Source organism: Rhineura floridana, chromosome 6 (genome assembly GCF_030035675.1).
Source record: "Rhineura floridana isolate rRhiFlo1 chromosome 6, rRhiFlo1.hap2, whole genome shotgun sequence".
Lineage (NCBI taxonomy): Eukaryota > Metazoa > Chordata > Lepidosauria > Squamata > Rhineuridae > Rhineura > Rhineura floridana.
This window is the reverse complement of record NC_084485.1, coordinates 108327538-108343019: the sequence shown is the minus strand read 5'-3', so window position 1 is coordinate 108343019 and position 15482 is coordinate 108327538. Positions and strand designations below refer to the sequence as shown.

The 15482-nt window shown below is 40.8% G+C and overlaps 1 pseudogene; it reads left to right on the top strand.

Moving 5' to 3' along the window:
* The first annotated feature begins 2730 nt into the window (after window positions 1–2730).
* On the top strand, window positions 2731–2874 carry LOC133388182 (U1 spliceosomal RNA; annotated as a pseudogene).
* The last annotated feature ends 12608 nt before the right edge of the window (window positions 2875–15482 follow it).

The window sequence follows — 15482 nt, the reverse complement described above, 5'->3', positions numbered from 1 at the left end:
AATGGAACAAGCGCCGAACATATGGAACATGGATACAATTCAAAACCGCTGCATTAGCAAAGCGCCAAGAAGCGATGCGCCGGAAAGCAGGGTCCTGCTGTATGGAGACTGGTGGTTTTTTAAAAAAAATTATAAAATAAAACATCTGGAGTAGCGTATCATTGCAGGTCTTATTGGTGATTGTGGCAAAAAAATATTTCAACACTAACATCAAATGTAAAATATACTGTATAGGATGGTATGCATCTAACCGTTTCCACTAGCATTAGAGTTAGCACTAGTGCAATGGGACTCCCCCCTTTCCTCCTCCCATGTGTGCTCTGCATCATCCCCAAATCTGCTCTGGATGGTTGGGGGAAATGCCAGAACAGATTAGGGGGCATGGGGTGGGAGGAGAGGGGGAGATAGAGAAATCCTTGTGCTGATGGACTAATTGCCTTAGTCCTATGTTGAATATAACCCATAGGGTTTGTACAGAGAGAGTCATCGCCAATGGTGAGTTTCAGTTTTTTTACCAGGAGATCAGGCTATGTTTCACTCCAATGTTTTTCTGACTCTGGTTACTGGTAAGTCTGGCAGTCATGGACCACTGTTGAATAACAGTGCCCACTGTACCCTTGCAGTAGCATAGAATTCAGGTGCTCACACTTGATAGTCTGTAGCCATCTCTGAAAAGTCCCACATTTTGCGTAGATTTGGCAAGGATGGCGATGATTATTAGACTTTGTTTGTAAATGCAAAGGAGAATCATTTCTACTGGATTAACTCACAGCACCAAACTATGCTGCAGGTCTGGAGGTCTGGGAAGACCCAGGCCTATTACATAGTCAATTAACTTTTTTCTGGATTATCCTATATATTTGCTGATGTAGAAATCATTATGAGTTCCATCCCTTCACATTTGCAAGATCCGGATGCACCAAGCAGGCAAATGCTTGCAAACAGGGTGATCAAAAACACAGGGAAGTTAGCATTACAAAATGACTGTTCACATGTCCATTGCCCTTGTCCAGCCATTTAGATTAGGTTCTATGATCAGAGGATACGTGTCGTGAACCACAGATCTGCTGTTCCAATGCGTATGCTTTCCTAGAGCCACGAAGGAGTCTCCAGCTCAGAAAGTCCTCATGTGAAATCAATACTGGCTCTAGTTTTGTGTGCATATATAGCACACCTAGCTGTGCTTTGCTCATTCTTTGAATTGCATTGCAAATGAGTGGCTGAGTATCTGCAGGCTAGTATATGCTGCTGTGTAATCAGGACAGAGATTCTGTGACACTTTCAATGCCAGTATGAAACAAAATCCCATGAGGTTGGGTGACATGGCCCAGCGATCTTACCTATGAACACATGGGCATTAGGTAAGTGGATGGATGCATGCATTCATATGTGTGAATGGCTGTTGGGAGAAAAGGAACATAGTTAGTAAGCAAGGAGGAAAGAGCTGCCAAGCAGTGGGGAACAAGGAGCTCAGCTAGTGGCAGAGCTAGTGCCAATTTCATCCCTGGCACCTCCTGTTAAAAGATTTTCAGGTAGCAGGAATGGAAAAGGCATTTACCCTGGGACTATGGAGAACTGTGGCCAGTTTTGCATGGCTTAGATGGAGCAAGGGGGTCTGAGTCAGGAAAAGATCATTTCAAATATCTATAAGGTCTCTATATTTTTGTATCTCATCCCTTGTTAATAGTGCATGATTCCCTACTACAGCCATTTGTAAAATGCACTAAGTGGAGTAAGGTACAAATTAGTAGGACACCATCTGTTTCTTAGTTTATGAGATCCCATCTGGGGACAACAGCTGAATCTTGGTATTTTGTGGTAGTAATTTGAGTGCTTGCTTGAGGTTCTTGAAGCTCAGGGGAATGATGCAGTTTTATGACCAAATATGGCAGTCAGACCATGTCCTGCCCTTCCCAGATTCCCAAACCTTACCCTGACCAGCCTCTCGCCGTTGTGGAACAGTCCTCTTAGGCATTGCTTAATGGCCCTCTGTGCGTTCTGAATACGGGGTCGATCCTGCAGTTACTCAGAGATCACCGTGATTTCTGTGACCCCACAGGGATTACTGCATACATGGGGCAGAGCAGAAAGAGAGGTTATGACTTTCCCTTCTATTGTCATGCTTGGCAATCCAGATCCTTATCGACAAAAGGAGAAATTGTGGTTTTGGCAAAACAGGAGTTCAAGAGCATGTTACAACACAACTGAACATATTAAGTCCCCCCAATAAGACTACAGGCTACAATTAGAGAGTGGAAAACTACCTTGTATAAACCCCGGCTGGTTATATGTGCTTACTCAGAAGTTTTACATACATCTGCCTGATGCAAAAAGGGTCTTATGATATAGAAATCTATCCTATTCTAAAATTGCCATCTCTTGCCCTCCCTTCCTTCCTACATCTACATGTTTATATGTTGCTCTTCAGTAACATATGTTGATCCAAACAAGCTTACGACAATCACATTTAATTCACTAATAGGCAAAAAACTTTGCAGTTTAAGAACGTACCTATAGCCCACAGATATTTCTATCAAACTTTTAAAAGCAGGGAAATTGGACAGCTATAGTGAATGCACCAGGGGAGCAGGAGACCTGACCTCCTCCCTGAGATATTGTACTGCCCTATAAATTTGTCAAAATGCAAACACAATTGGGTTCATCTTTCACAGTCCAATCCACTTCCTGTGTAGCTTGGAAGAATTTGGTAACACATGCCTCTGAGCACATGTACTTACCTGGCAGGGGAGATACCATGATAATGAAAGTGGTTGTCCCAGGGTGAGGCTCATCCATTGCACTCTGGGTGTGCTGACCCCTGCAATTTCCCCAAATGCAGGAAACACGACTGCATAATTTGTGGAAGAACATGTACCTCCTGAGGAAGGGGAGGGGAGAGTAGAGGGAAGGAAGAAGGGGGAGAGGGGAACAGAAAGAGGAGGAGGGGAAAGGAAGGGATTGGAAAGGGAGGGGGAAGGAGGGGATTGGAAGGGGGGAGGTGGGTGAAGGAAGGGGGAGGGAAGGGGCAAAAGGGAGGGGAGGGCAGGTTTGATCATTTGCATGCTTATTGAGTTCAATGGGAATAATTCCCATGCAGTCATGCTTGAAAATGAAATGGACTGCCTTCAAGCAATTCCGACTTATGGTGATCCTATGAGTAGGATTTTCATGGTAAGCGGTATTCAGAGGTGGTTTACCTTTGGCTTTCTATGAGGCTGAGAGGCAGTGACTGGCCCAAGGTCACCCAGTGAGCTTCATGGCTGTGTGGGGATTTGAACCCTGGTCTCCCAGGTTGTAGTCTTAGGATAGGTAAAACTGACCATGGGGGAGGAGGAGGGGAAGGAGGAGGAGGGGGAGGTGAAGGAGGAGGAGGGGGAAGGAGGTGATTGGAAGGGGATGGGGAGGGGAAGGGAGGGGTGAAGGAAGGGGGAGGGAAGGGTGAAGGAAGGGGGAGGGAAGGGCAAGAGGGCGGAGATAGGAGGGGAGGGCAGGCTTGATCATTTGCATGCTTTTTGACTTCAATGGGATTTACTCCAGTGCAATCATGCTTAGAATGGGTGAAACTGACCTGGGGGAGGGGAGGGGGGCAGGAAGGGGAGTGGGAGGGAGGGAGGGGGGAGGGGATTGGGTGGGCAGGCACTGGGCAGAGGGTTTCCCCCAGCTTTTTATTCTACAGCAGGCACATGTAGCCTCCCACCCAAATTTAAACCAAAGCTGTCCCTGGCCACATCCACACCAGACATTTATTTCACTTTGGACAGTCATGGCCACTCCCAAAGAATGCTGGGGAGTGCTGAGAGTTGCTTGGAGATGCCGTGTTCCCCTCACAGAGCTTCCATCAGAGCTGCTGACTGTTAAACCACTCTGGCCCCTGGAGCTCTGTCAGGGGAACAAGAGTGTCCTCTCAGCACCCTTCACAAACTACACTTCCCAGGATTCTTTGAGGGAAGCCATGACTGTCTCAAGTGAAATCAAAGTCTGGTGTGGGTGTGGCCCCCTGATTAGGCATGCCAAGCAGCTGTGAGCCTGGTTTTTAGAACACTAACGGTTCTTACTGAGCATGCCTGAGATTATAATTGAGTTGCATGCAAAATTTCTTAAATGAATTAAAAATCAGCCAGGCTTTTTTTTTTTTTTTTGACTTTTAAACTGCAGAAGATGAAAGTCAGAGTATGGGACAAGGCCAGTAATAGGATTACAGGTACTCTGTGAACATGGCTGATTTTTAATTAATTTCAAGAGGCAACTGGACAGGCATCTGTCGGGAATGCTTTGATTTGGATTCCTGCATTGAGCAGGGGGTTGGACTTGATGGCCTTATAGACCCCTTCCAACTCTACTATTCCATGGTTCTATAGTTCAACAGATTATGAGAACTCTGACAGAAGAAAGTCCAAAAGGGCTCTGGTTTTTATCTCTCTCTTTTTACATTTTGAACTTCCGATTCTCTCTGACCGTTTTGTGTATCGCCATGAAAATTTAGAGGGTTGCTAAGCAAGCATTTCTGAGTTCAGGACTATAAGTTTTGTAAGGTTTTGTTTTGCAATGAGTCCCATTAATTTACAGCACAATCCTAACCATTTCAACTGAAAAAGTACGCCCTTTTGAATTCAATGATGTTTACTCCAGGTATGTTGCATTAGCATTGGAGCTTTACTCCCAGGAAAGCGAGTATTGGATTAAAGGTTCATATTGGGAAGGTTTTCAAAACACTGCCCTGTTCAACAGCCCAGGAAAATTTAAATTTAATAGACTCCTGCACACAAGAGAGAAAAAGATTGAAAGCTATATATTTACTCAATTTATGAGATTTTCAGATAAGCAGGAAAAAAACATTTTTCTGGCCTTGCAATGGGGTCCAGCTACCCCATTATCAATCACAACCCTGACTTCACTTATTGGCTACAAACCTGAAAGGGCGGGGTTAGAACAGCCAGCTACAAGCTCATTTAACAGAAGTTGTGGGTGGGTGGCTGACATTTTGGTGTATATGTCTTGAACCAGACCACCTAGAAACTTAATTTTTTAAAAATGAAAGCTGAGAGTCTGGAGATTAAGGAGACTCCCATGGAGACCCAGAGAAAACCCCAAGAATCTGGAGTCTCCAGGCAAAAACTGGAGACCTGGCAACCCCTATCAGCCTGATGAAAAAACATAACAATATCACTCACTTTCCAAGTGTTTGCTGGAATGAAATATCTTCATACCAGAGTTGGCTGCAAGTTGAGAATATGATGGATTATTAGCCTATCAAATCAAGCATTCTCCTTGTCACTGTGGCCAGGCAGATGCCTCTCAGGAACTTGTAGGCAGGGCATGACTGCAGCAGCCCACCCTTCTTATCTGTTATGTACCTGCCATTCAGACAGTATACTCAGAGGAAGCTGTCTTATACCAAGTCAGACGTTCCCAGACCTACCTGGAGATGCTAAGGATCAGTGGCGTCACTAGGGGTGTGCGGGGGGTGCAGACTGCACCAGGTGACACCATCAGAGGGGAGTGACTCTCAGCTTTAATTAAAAAAAAATTAAGTTTCTAGGTGGTCCAGTTCTCGAGATATACATAAAAATGTCAGCCGCCCCACAGTGGCGTCACTAGGGGTGTGCGGGGTGTGTGGACCACACCAGGTGACACCATCAGAGGGGGGTGATTCTCAGCTTTAATTTAAAAAAAATAAGTTTCTAGGTGGTCTTGTTCTTGAGATATACATAAAAACGTCAGCCGCCCCGTTAAATCTTTTTTTAAACAACTGTATAGCACTTCGTAGCTTTAACCCCGCCCATTCAGGATTGCAGCCAATCAGTGAAGTGTTTGTTTGACCTGTGGCAGTGTCTAGTAAACCTCATTGCAAGGCCAGAAAATGGTGGTTTCCTCCCCGTTTATCTGAAAATCTCATAAATTGGGTAAGTATATACATTTCAGTTTTTTCCCCTCTTGTGTGTGGGAGTCAGATCCTGGGCAGTGTTTTGAAAACCTTCCCAATACTTGCTTTTGTGGGGGTAAAAGCATTGCTAATCCCATATCTCCAGAGTAAATCCCATTGAATTCAATAGGATTTACTTTTGAGTAGACATGGTTATGAATGTGCTGAAAATCAATGGGACTTTGGAGTGAATGTAAAAAAGAACTGTGTTTGTGTTGTCTTTCTGTCCCCCCCTCCTCCAGTCCTATTTTAAAGCAAGTAGGCAGGGCTTACTTAGGTATTACAGTTTTTATTCTGTAGGAAACAAATACTGATTTTTTGACTTCCGGGAAGGGTGACTTCGCTTGTGCCTGCTTTTGGGACGGGCTCCCGCCTCAAAAGAAGCTTATTCAGATATAAATCAGTCAGAACATTTTTTTTTTTGACTGATGAAATTTCTCCCGGGCAGGGAGAAACGTAGAGATCAACCTCAAAAGCCTGTTTTTGTTGGGAGGACTGGATTTCATTAATTTATGAGATAAGGTCCAGCCAACAATGCCGGACGGACTTTCGAACAAGCTCTATCTGCTTAAGCGATACGTTTATCTTTTCTTTAAAGAGAGAACGGACTAACAGGCAAGCACCCTTCTTTCTATTATTTTTTTTACTTGGTTTAAATTGTTGCAGCAAAAGGAGATTTGTCAGATTGATCGGCTTTGGACAGCTTCTGGGTGAGCTATAACTCTTCTCTGTTATCCACGAAATTAACAGCTTATCTCTGTTTCTGTCGCAAAAAGCTGTCCTGGAAGTGCATTCTAAAGATATACACAGAAGAGGGATTTCTATTCCTGATTTCTATTCCAAGGAATATTATATTGTCTGGGACTATTCTCTTTTTGGTCTATTTTATTTTGACGAATCTGCTTCTTCACGACGCCACTAACTGTTTTGATGCTGGGAACTAAATTTGTTTTGCATTCTTGAACATAGAGAGATAAGGCAGGTTGCTCTGTTTATACTGTGATGTCATCAAGCCTGGAATATTAACCCAATTGTTGCTGAAATAAGAAGTGGTTTTTCTTTATTTTTGTTTTGCTTTGTTTTCGTGGTTTTAAAAATGGCAATCAAGAAAGTGGCTGAGAATCTGGAAGTAACTATGTTTCAGAAAATAATGGATGAGATTGAGATAACGAAACAAACCCTGCGACAGGTTAGTAAGGAGCTGAAAATTGAACTGAGCAAAATGACGCAGGAGTTTAAAGAAATAGGGGATCCTGTGAGAGAGGAGAATGAGATCAGAGATGAGAAAAGAAAAAATAAAGGGACGATACAAGCCCTGGCGATTGGAACAAATGTGGAATTGGAAAAAGATCTGGAGTTTATGGATTTTAGAAATAAAATCTACTGTTTGGAATTTAACGTTATCTCTGAAGAAATTAATGAAGATATTAGAGATAAAGTTATCAATGGCTTGGATAATCTTCTGGACTGGAATGATGTGATGGAGCTTGATATAGAGAAAATCTATGGAATTAACTGCAGCCATGTGACAATGGAAAAACTCTCAAGAGATGAGCCAGTGCATTTTGTAAAAAAGAAGAACACAGATATGACTTTACAACAGTATTTCAGCAACTTATTCAGAATGGATGGCAAGAAAATATTTGGGATAGAGGAAATTCCCATCAGACTCTTATTATATGACTATGGCTACAACAGCAAGATTATTATGGAATACTGATAATGGAAGATTGGACACTGAAATTACTGGACTTAACAGGACTATTGAAGATGGAAGATGGAACTAATAGGGATAATGGAATAATGGCTATTGAAATTATTGGACCTAACAGATTCTGATGAGATGGATTAATCGAAATGTTTATTTGGACTATGGTTATGACAATAAGATTATTATAATTATTAACGAGATGGATTAATTGACATGTTTATTTGGAGAAAAATTGATAGATATATTTCTTAAAGAATTGAAACCTCTCTTTGACTTTTTGTGGAAAGAATAAAGTAATGTTTATGAGATTTGATGATTAATTAAGATAACTACTGGAGGAAAGTGATTTTATAATATGATTTAAGAGACAGGATTGTTATATATTGTAGACCTATAACTGATTTGATATGTGACAAATGGGAAGTCAACATTTTATTTTTTTTTGTTTAATCATTTTTGTTTTGTTTTGTTTTTTGTCTTTGAATGTTTTATGATTTTGTTTTCTATGTTTTATGAAAATTTGAATAAAAATTATTGTAAAAAAAAAAAAAAGGAAACAAATACTGATTTTTTAAAAACTAATACTGATTTTTCTGCAATGACCAACTGGTTTGACAATAAACTATTATATGGGCTGTATGTATTTATACATCTGCAGTATGTGTGCGTAGTCTTTCCAACAACCCTGTGAGGTAGGGTTGGAAACCAAGGCAGCTCACAACAAGAAATAAAGCCATTTAAAATCCAATAACCATAAAGCAAGAATAAACAGTTGGAAAACAGCCTAAAGAGGCATAATTCTGAATTTTGGGTTGGGTGAATGAAGTTTATTTATTTATTATTTGATTTATATCCCGCCCTTCTTCCCAGTAGGAGCCCAGGGCGGCAAACAAAAGCACTAAAAGCACTTTAAAACATCATAAAAACAGACTTTAAAATATATTAAAACATCTTTGAAAATATTTTTAAAAGCTTTAAAAAAATTTTTTTTAAAAAAAGAAAAGGCTTAAAAACATATTAAAAAGCAATTCCAACACAGACTCAGACTTGGATAAGGTCTCAACTTAAAAGAACAAGTTGAAAGAACAAGTTCCTTATCACTTGAGGCTGTAGTTCTCTGCACACTTCCCAGTTTGAGTAAGCCCCATTGAATACATTGGGATTTGCTTCTGAGTAAACAAACATCGGATTGCACTATAAATATATTTAAAGATTGTGTAATTCATAAACATATTTGATAGTCACGTTTATATAAATATTTCTTCATACTGTGTCCCAATAAGTATTTGATTTCACACTATGGTTGTAGATGATTTTTTCCTCCACATTTTAAGTGTGCCGTTCTTCCTGGGGGTGGTCATGGTTCTCCGTTGTTTTCATCCTGATAGGCTGAGAGATGGTGAGTAGCACATTTAAGGTCTCTTCACCTCCCCCCCTTTTTATTTGTATTTATTTTATATTTCTTCAGTATCTTCCCCTGGCTGTTTTTATGTATTTTAAATATTTTTAGATTAAATAAATAGGAAATCATAATTGTGAACCTCCCTAAAAGCAATTTACCTATCCTTATGTTTTGGCAAAGTGATGGTGTGAAGGCATGCTGGTAGAACAAGAGACCATGTTTGAGGCATGTTATAAGGTGTTTGAGGACTTTGTCACACATTACTTTTTGAGACCTGTAGATTCATGTTGGAAAGAACACGTGCACGTATTGAATGGTGGCTTGGGTGCTGTTTTTTCAGTCTACGCTGCATGCGTAGGGAAGGTGATACAGCATCTGGCAGCTAGCTTCATAACGTGAGAATGAAAAACATTTGGATCACCATTCACTTGTTTACTTTTCTCACTATTGAGACCACTTCATATATTACTTTTTCATACACAGAAATTTAATCTTTGTATAGGAAAAAGTATTTTGTAAAATGTGAAGGACAGTGGCTGCCCAGTCAGTATAACCACTGTACAAGATCTACTCAGCCACTGTAATTACCTTTTTGTTTTGAGTGCCCTTTTGTCTGCGTCTTGGTTCAGGTGCGTATCCAACTTTGATGTGCTTATGGAAGGGGTGTGCAAGTAGTGCCCCCCCAAGTGTGGAGGCTTGGACAAACATTGTGTTATGGAAAACCAAAGTCTGTGTGAAAGTACATATTTGGGAATGCCATCAGTGTAATCCTAAACACACTTAATAAATAATATTGAACTTGCACATCACAAAATATATTACGGTCATGTCCATAAGCTCCAGGAGGGTAGTCATCCAGGGGATCTTAGTCCCTCTGCTTTTTTGGGAGCAGGGTCCCTATGTCTCCAAGCATCCTACAGTCAGCATGAAAAGGGAGTGTGTTAGTCACTGAGAAGAGTCTTCCAATATGCTTCCTTGCCTTTTCTGCAGATTGGAATCACTCAGAGTGAAAGGATGTGAGTCAGCCACTGAGAAGACTCTTCTCAGTTGCTAACGCTCTCCACTTTCATGCTGATTGGCTCTTAGAGATGTTTGTTGTTGTGAGAGAATGCATTAACAAGGATCTCATTCTTAATCCAGGAGCAAAAAATGGTGTATGTGGCTGTAACTATCATGAAGGGACCCTGCAGCTCTGAATTTTCTACTAAACAACTGATAAATACCTATGTAACTTTGTGTCTGGAGACTTATTATTAAGAATCACTTTCCATAATTGTAAGGAGGTGTGTGCATGCATCCCAGGCACCTAAATGAGGGGAGAGAGCAGCATAGGGACATAAGCAGGTGTATTATTCCAGGGGTTCCCAAACCTTTCCTCTACATAGACCACTTGAAAATTGCTGAGGGTCTGAAAGTATCTGAAAATTTACTATGGGCATATGCAAGATAATTAACTCCCATTAGTAATAAGAGCAAGAATTTGAGCTGTGCGTATGATATTGTAATTTAAAGGTGTAATTTTAATTTTGCTAGTTGTTTATGTCACTACTATTGCCATTACATTCAGTGATATATGGGAATTATGATTTACGAGTAACATTAGTACAAAAAACATTACTAAGGATTCTGTATGGTCTGGTATGGGAGGAGGTCCATGGGGGTGACACCATGAGTTACCGCACCAGGTGACACCAACCCTAGTGACGCCACTGCTAAGGATTGAGCTTGGGGATCTTCTGCATGCAAAGCAAATGCTCTGTCACTGAGCTATGGCCCTACCCCCTAGTTGAAGTGAGGGGAACCTTGGGTCCTGCTGATGTTGCTGAATTACAGCTTCCATCAGCACAAGTGAGCATGGCCAATGGACAGGGATGATGGGAATTGTCATTCAGCAACATCTCAAGTGCAAAATGTTCCTCACACCTACTGTAGTGATATCACTAAGGTTCATAATTCTTTGACTCAGAATTTGAACCTTAGTAACTCAAAAAGCTTGCTGACAATCAGAGCTAAGCACTACAAACCCACGGAACTTGACTTTTCAGCTGGGATTGTAATCCAAACTGGAGGATAATTTCTCTTTCTCTCCCAACACCCAACTCACTCACCTCAGCATCCCACCCCTGTCTAGCCACTTCAACCTTCCATCTTCTCATCCCTTGTTTGGTTGCAGTGGCGGAAGTGGAAGGAAGGTCCCTCCATCCATGCATAGTACATAGGTCAGGTGTCTTCAGAAAATTATGCCAAAACAGTGACCCACATGACAGGGATACAGAAAGCAATCTAGGAGTCAACTCTGCCACACCCTACAGAGGCTGGTTGAAAAGTTGGTAACCTTAACATTAGCACATGAATGGCTCATCCACTGCATGGGATGTCTGAAAATGGTCCCCACAATTTCACCCCTGTAGCTAGGATAGGGCAAATGGGTGTACCATCCTCACTAGAGCTCTGCTTCACACACACTGGATTTTTTTTTGACAACTGTCTTTTTAATTTGTGACAAGACAGACAATGCCAGCCTCCATTTAAAGAATGACAGCTTGTTTTAAGAACAAGAGCAACTGAATAACAGGGCCCTGTGAAAAATTCAGTGAATGTGGCAGGAGGAGTGCACAAAAAAAGCCTTATCTGGAAGAGCCCCCAAAAGTCTGCTCACTCAAGACTTTCCCTGTCTGAGGGTGGGTTTTTCGTGATCACAATCACTCTATAATTACCAAAATGATCCCAGGAAAAGAAAATCAGATTGTATAGTACTATGATCCTTGAAGAGTTAAATATTAGAACTTTGTGTTATGGGGTGGAGTTAGACTTCACCCCTTGGACTTTCCTTTGTTCTTTTTTGTTTCAGTTTCAGTTGTGTCTCTACCCAGTCAGCAATAAAGAAGCAGGCTTGTTGGCCTGCAGTAAGAAGTAAGAGTTTGATTATTCTACAGTTATTATGATGAGTAGAGCAGGATTTGGTGCTTATTGCTAAAGGGTGAAATAAAGATAAGAGATAACTTAATGTGATCTGAAAAAAATATCTATTCCAAGTTACCCTTTATCTTTTCAGGCACTCACTATACACACAATCATAGTGGCTTTTTTTCTTCTTTTTCTTGAGTACTTGATGGCAAAGGATGCAAACAGCCCTAGACGAATAGAAATACTGCTGTGCACACTTTAGTTATCGGACTGGCCGCCTAGGCTAGTAACTCAGGCCCAATTCCTGATTTTCTAAATGTGTGCATCTCAGCATAAGGCCTTTTCAGAGTTTCTGGGCAGAAAAATCAACCCAGCAACCTGTAAAAAAAATTGCTTTCCACAGTTGTCTAGTTAGTCCTTTATATAGCAACAAGTGAAAAAGTTTTCCCTTGATTGTTCAATAGGAAGAAAAATCTAAAGATCAGGAACAAGACTAGAAGGAGGAACCCTCAAAGAGGATTTAACACTTTTTGGTATCTTTTTGTTCACTGTAACTTTAACATCCTTTTTTCTTTTGGAACAAAACCATGCCAGTCATGTTTATACATGTTTATACATGGTGTTTATACTAAACTATACCAGGCCTGGCAACCAAGAGGTCTTCTGTATCTTTAAAAGTTGTGCAGGGGGAAGGGAGAATTCCACCTTGTGGTTTTTCCCATTACAGTGTTGCAAGAACACCTGCACTTGGCTGACTTTCTCTTCTCCTAAAGATACAGGATCAGACCCTGAGCCTGGCAACCCTTACCTGCAATCAAGCCAGAATAAATGTTCAATAAAGACCCAACATAGTCTGACCATCTCTTTAAGCTTTGTGCAAGCAAATAAGGAGGAATGGTCAAGTCCTCTGGCAGAGTCTTCAGAAGGAAGCCACCCTGATTTCAGTGGAAAGTATTCCCAACTAATGTGCTTACAGTTGGGCTGCATGGTTCATTTTGCTGAGAAGTATAAAAGACAGTTGATCAGGAAGCACTGCTGTTGCTTTATTTATGACTATGTGCAGCTTAACTAAAATTTACAGTTTTGAGTGGGCAGTTGAAATAAATAAATCACACACAGTGTAAGGATAGATTTCCAGTGGATTACAATAAATTCAGGAATAATTCAAAGCTCACACACAGGGAGAATACAGTTCCCACCACCTTTTTTATGCTCTAGTTGATAGATCTTTCTGAAGGATTGCAATGAGCCTGTGTTATGTTGCAAAAAAAAAAGAAGCTTTTGCATGCACTGAACTCAAACAGAAAGCAGATTCAGGGTGTCTGTCAGCTTCCATATATTCATTTGGGCCCTGATGAAAACAAACAGGAGAGCAATGTTCTGTTTTTGAACTAGTATGTAGGTGTATACAATGAGATCATGTGGGCCCAAGTGTAACCATTCAGGAAATATTCAAGTTTTCTTCAAAGCAACTGTTCCTCAGACTATTAACCAATTCAAGGGTTAAAATGGAGAAACAATTGAAATGAAATGTTCCTTGGCTTATGGATTCTTATGTCTTCTGAACAAGTTATGCAGTCATAAAACAGTTCCGTTTCTCATCATATTAACCAGGGACACCATTCAAGCATTTCATGGAGGGCAGTAAAGAGATTTTGGGCAAGATTCAAAAAGTCTTCACAGCAAGATTCAAAGACCCACCCTTGAATAAACTCAAGATTAAAGTGCATAAGTAAAACAGCCCCTACACACACACCCAACAACAACAAAACAAACCCGAGCCCTAGTGTATTTTAAGAGAATTTGTTGTGATTCCTTTATTATATCTCCTTTTAAACTATGGAAAGCCTTAGAACACTCATCCTGTCAAACACTTTATTTAAGAGCTTTGTGCGTTTCTCATGCAGCCTAAGAAATAAGGCTAGCTACATCTCCACTCAGAAGTCACATTGAGTTCAGTGAGACTTTCAGGGAAGTGTTATAGGATTACAGCCTTAATTGCGTATAACAATCATAATCTCTCAGTGTTCAAAACCAGTGAGTGGGCTACAAACATAAGTGGTCCTGGTGCATTATCACATGATATCTGAAACATGGCAGGGGCTGCCACTCACCTTCCCTAATATTAATTACTTCCCTTACATTATTATTAGGTGTACAATACATCAGAAGAATGTTCAGACATGCAAATCAGATGTAATTTACATAATCTCGTGCTTTTGAATGTATGGCCTGATGCCTTCATGCAATCTATTCTGCTTTTCAGGCACGCTATGAGTCGGATGTGCTTTCTGCTTTATGTACATCTAGTGCAGGGGTGGGGAACCTCTGTGGGCCTGCAGATGATGCTGGATTCAGCTCCCATGACCCCCAGCAAGCATGGCCAATGGGCAGGAATGATAGCAGGTGTAGTCCAACCACATCTGAGAGCCACTGGTTCCCCACCTCTGATCTAATGCAGTGTCTGAAGAGGCGCTTACACGGGGAAGCTTTGTGAGTTTCAGTCAGGAATTCTTCTTACTTCCAATGCCTTTGGTCATTGGAGTGGATGTGTGAGGTGCTTGAAAATGTGCTGGTCAGCATTTTAATAATAGCCAAAGAAAAACTCACCTGTGTCATTTTTATGCTGTGATGATCTTGCCGGCATATGTCTTCTAAACAGGTATTTTCAGGTCACTGTTTTCTGTATGAGGTTGGATAATTGAAAATAAGGAGACTTATTTAAGTTAAGTTAAGCCATAAGTAATTTTTCACATTGATTTCAATGGGACTTAGCTAGAACTAACTTACTGTCATGATCCATTCCATTATGTCATTAGTTATTGGCAATGGCACTCAGTCATAGAGAGGATTGTTGCTTGGGTGCGTTATGGGTTTCACTGCAAACTACCCTACACTTCAATATGTCAGTAAAATATTTGCTGAAATACTTTGAGGCTGAAATGAAATGAATGGATTGCAAATACTTGCCTGGTGCTAGATATATATGCTTATATATAAATGATTATATATATAAAAAAGGATTTATAAATCGTTTTAGCACGATGGATCAGTTTATCTAACCTGCAGTATTATGACTGCTGCTTTTTATAGCATTAAATCTACCTGGTTGCATAGTAAAAACCCATCCCCTCTCACTAACAGCAAGCCCTCTTATCTTTATTCATGTTTGCGTGCTAAATAAACTCCTGAACCAATTTGGAAGACTGTTAAGTATATTAATTCTAGCTTCATCTATTTTGATTGACAGGGTTACAAACTTTTTTGCTCTCATTGCAGACATGATAGGAGAGGCATGTGTAACTAAAGTTAACACCTGGGCACACTGCTGTGGAGCACTCAGATAAGAGGTGATAGGATATACATTCTTCCTTTTATCTAAAAGAGTTGATATGTGTGGAAATGCCACTCTGGTGCCTGGAAAGTGAGGCAGATATAGCTTGTTCTGCTTTACCTCCATCAAAATCCCTGTCTCCTTTCTTTCGGATGACACAGCCAGCCTACATGGCTCCCTGCAGGCCAAACGGCCACATAGCAGA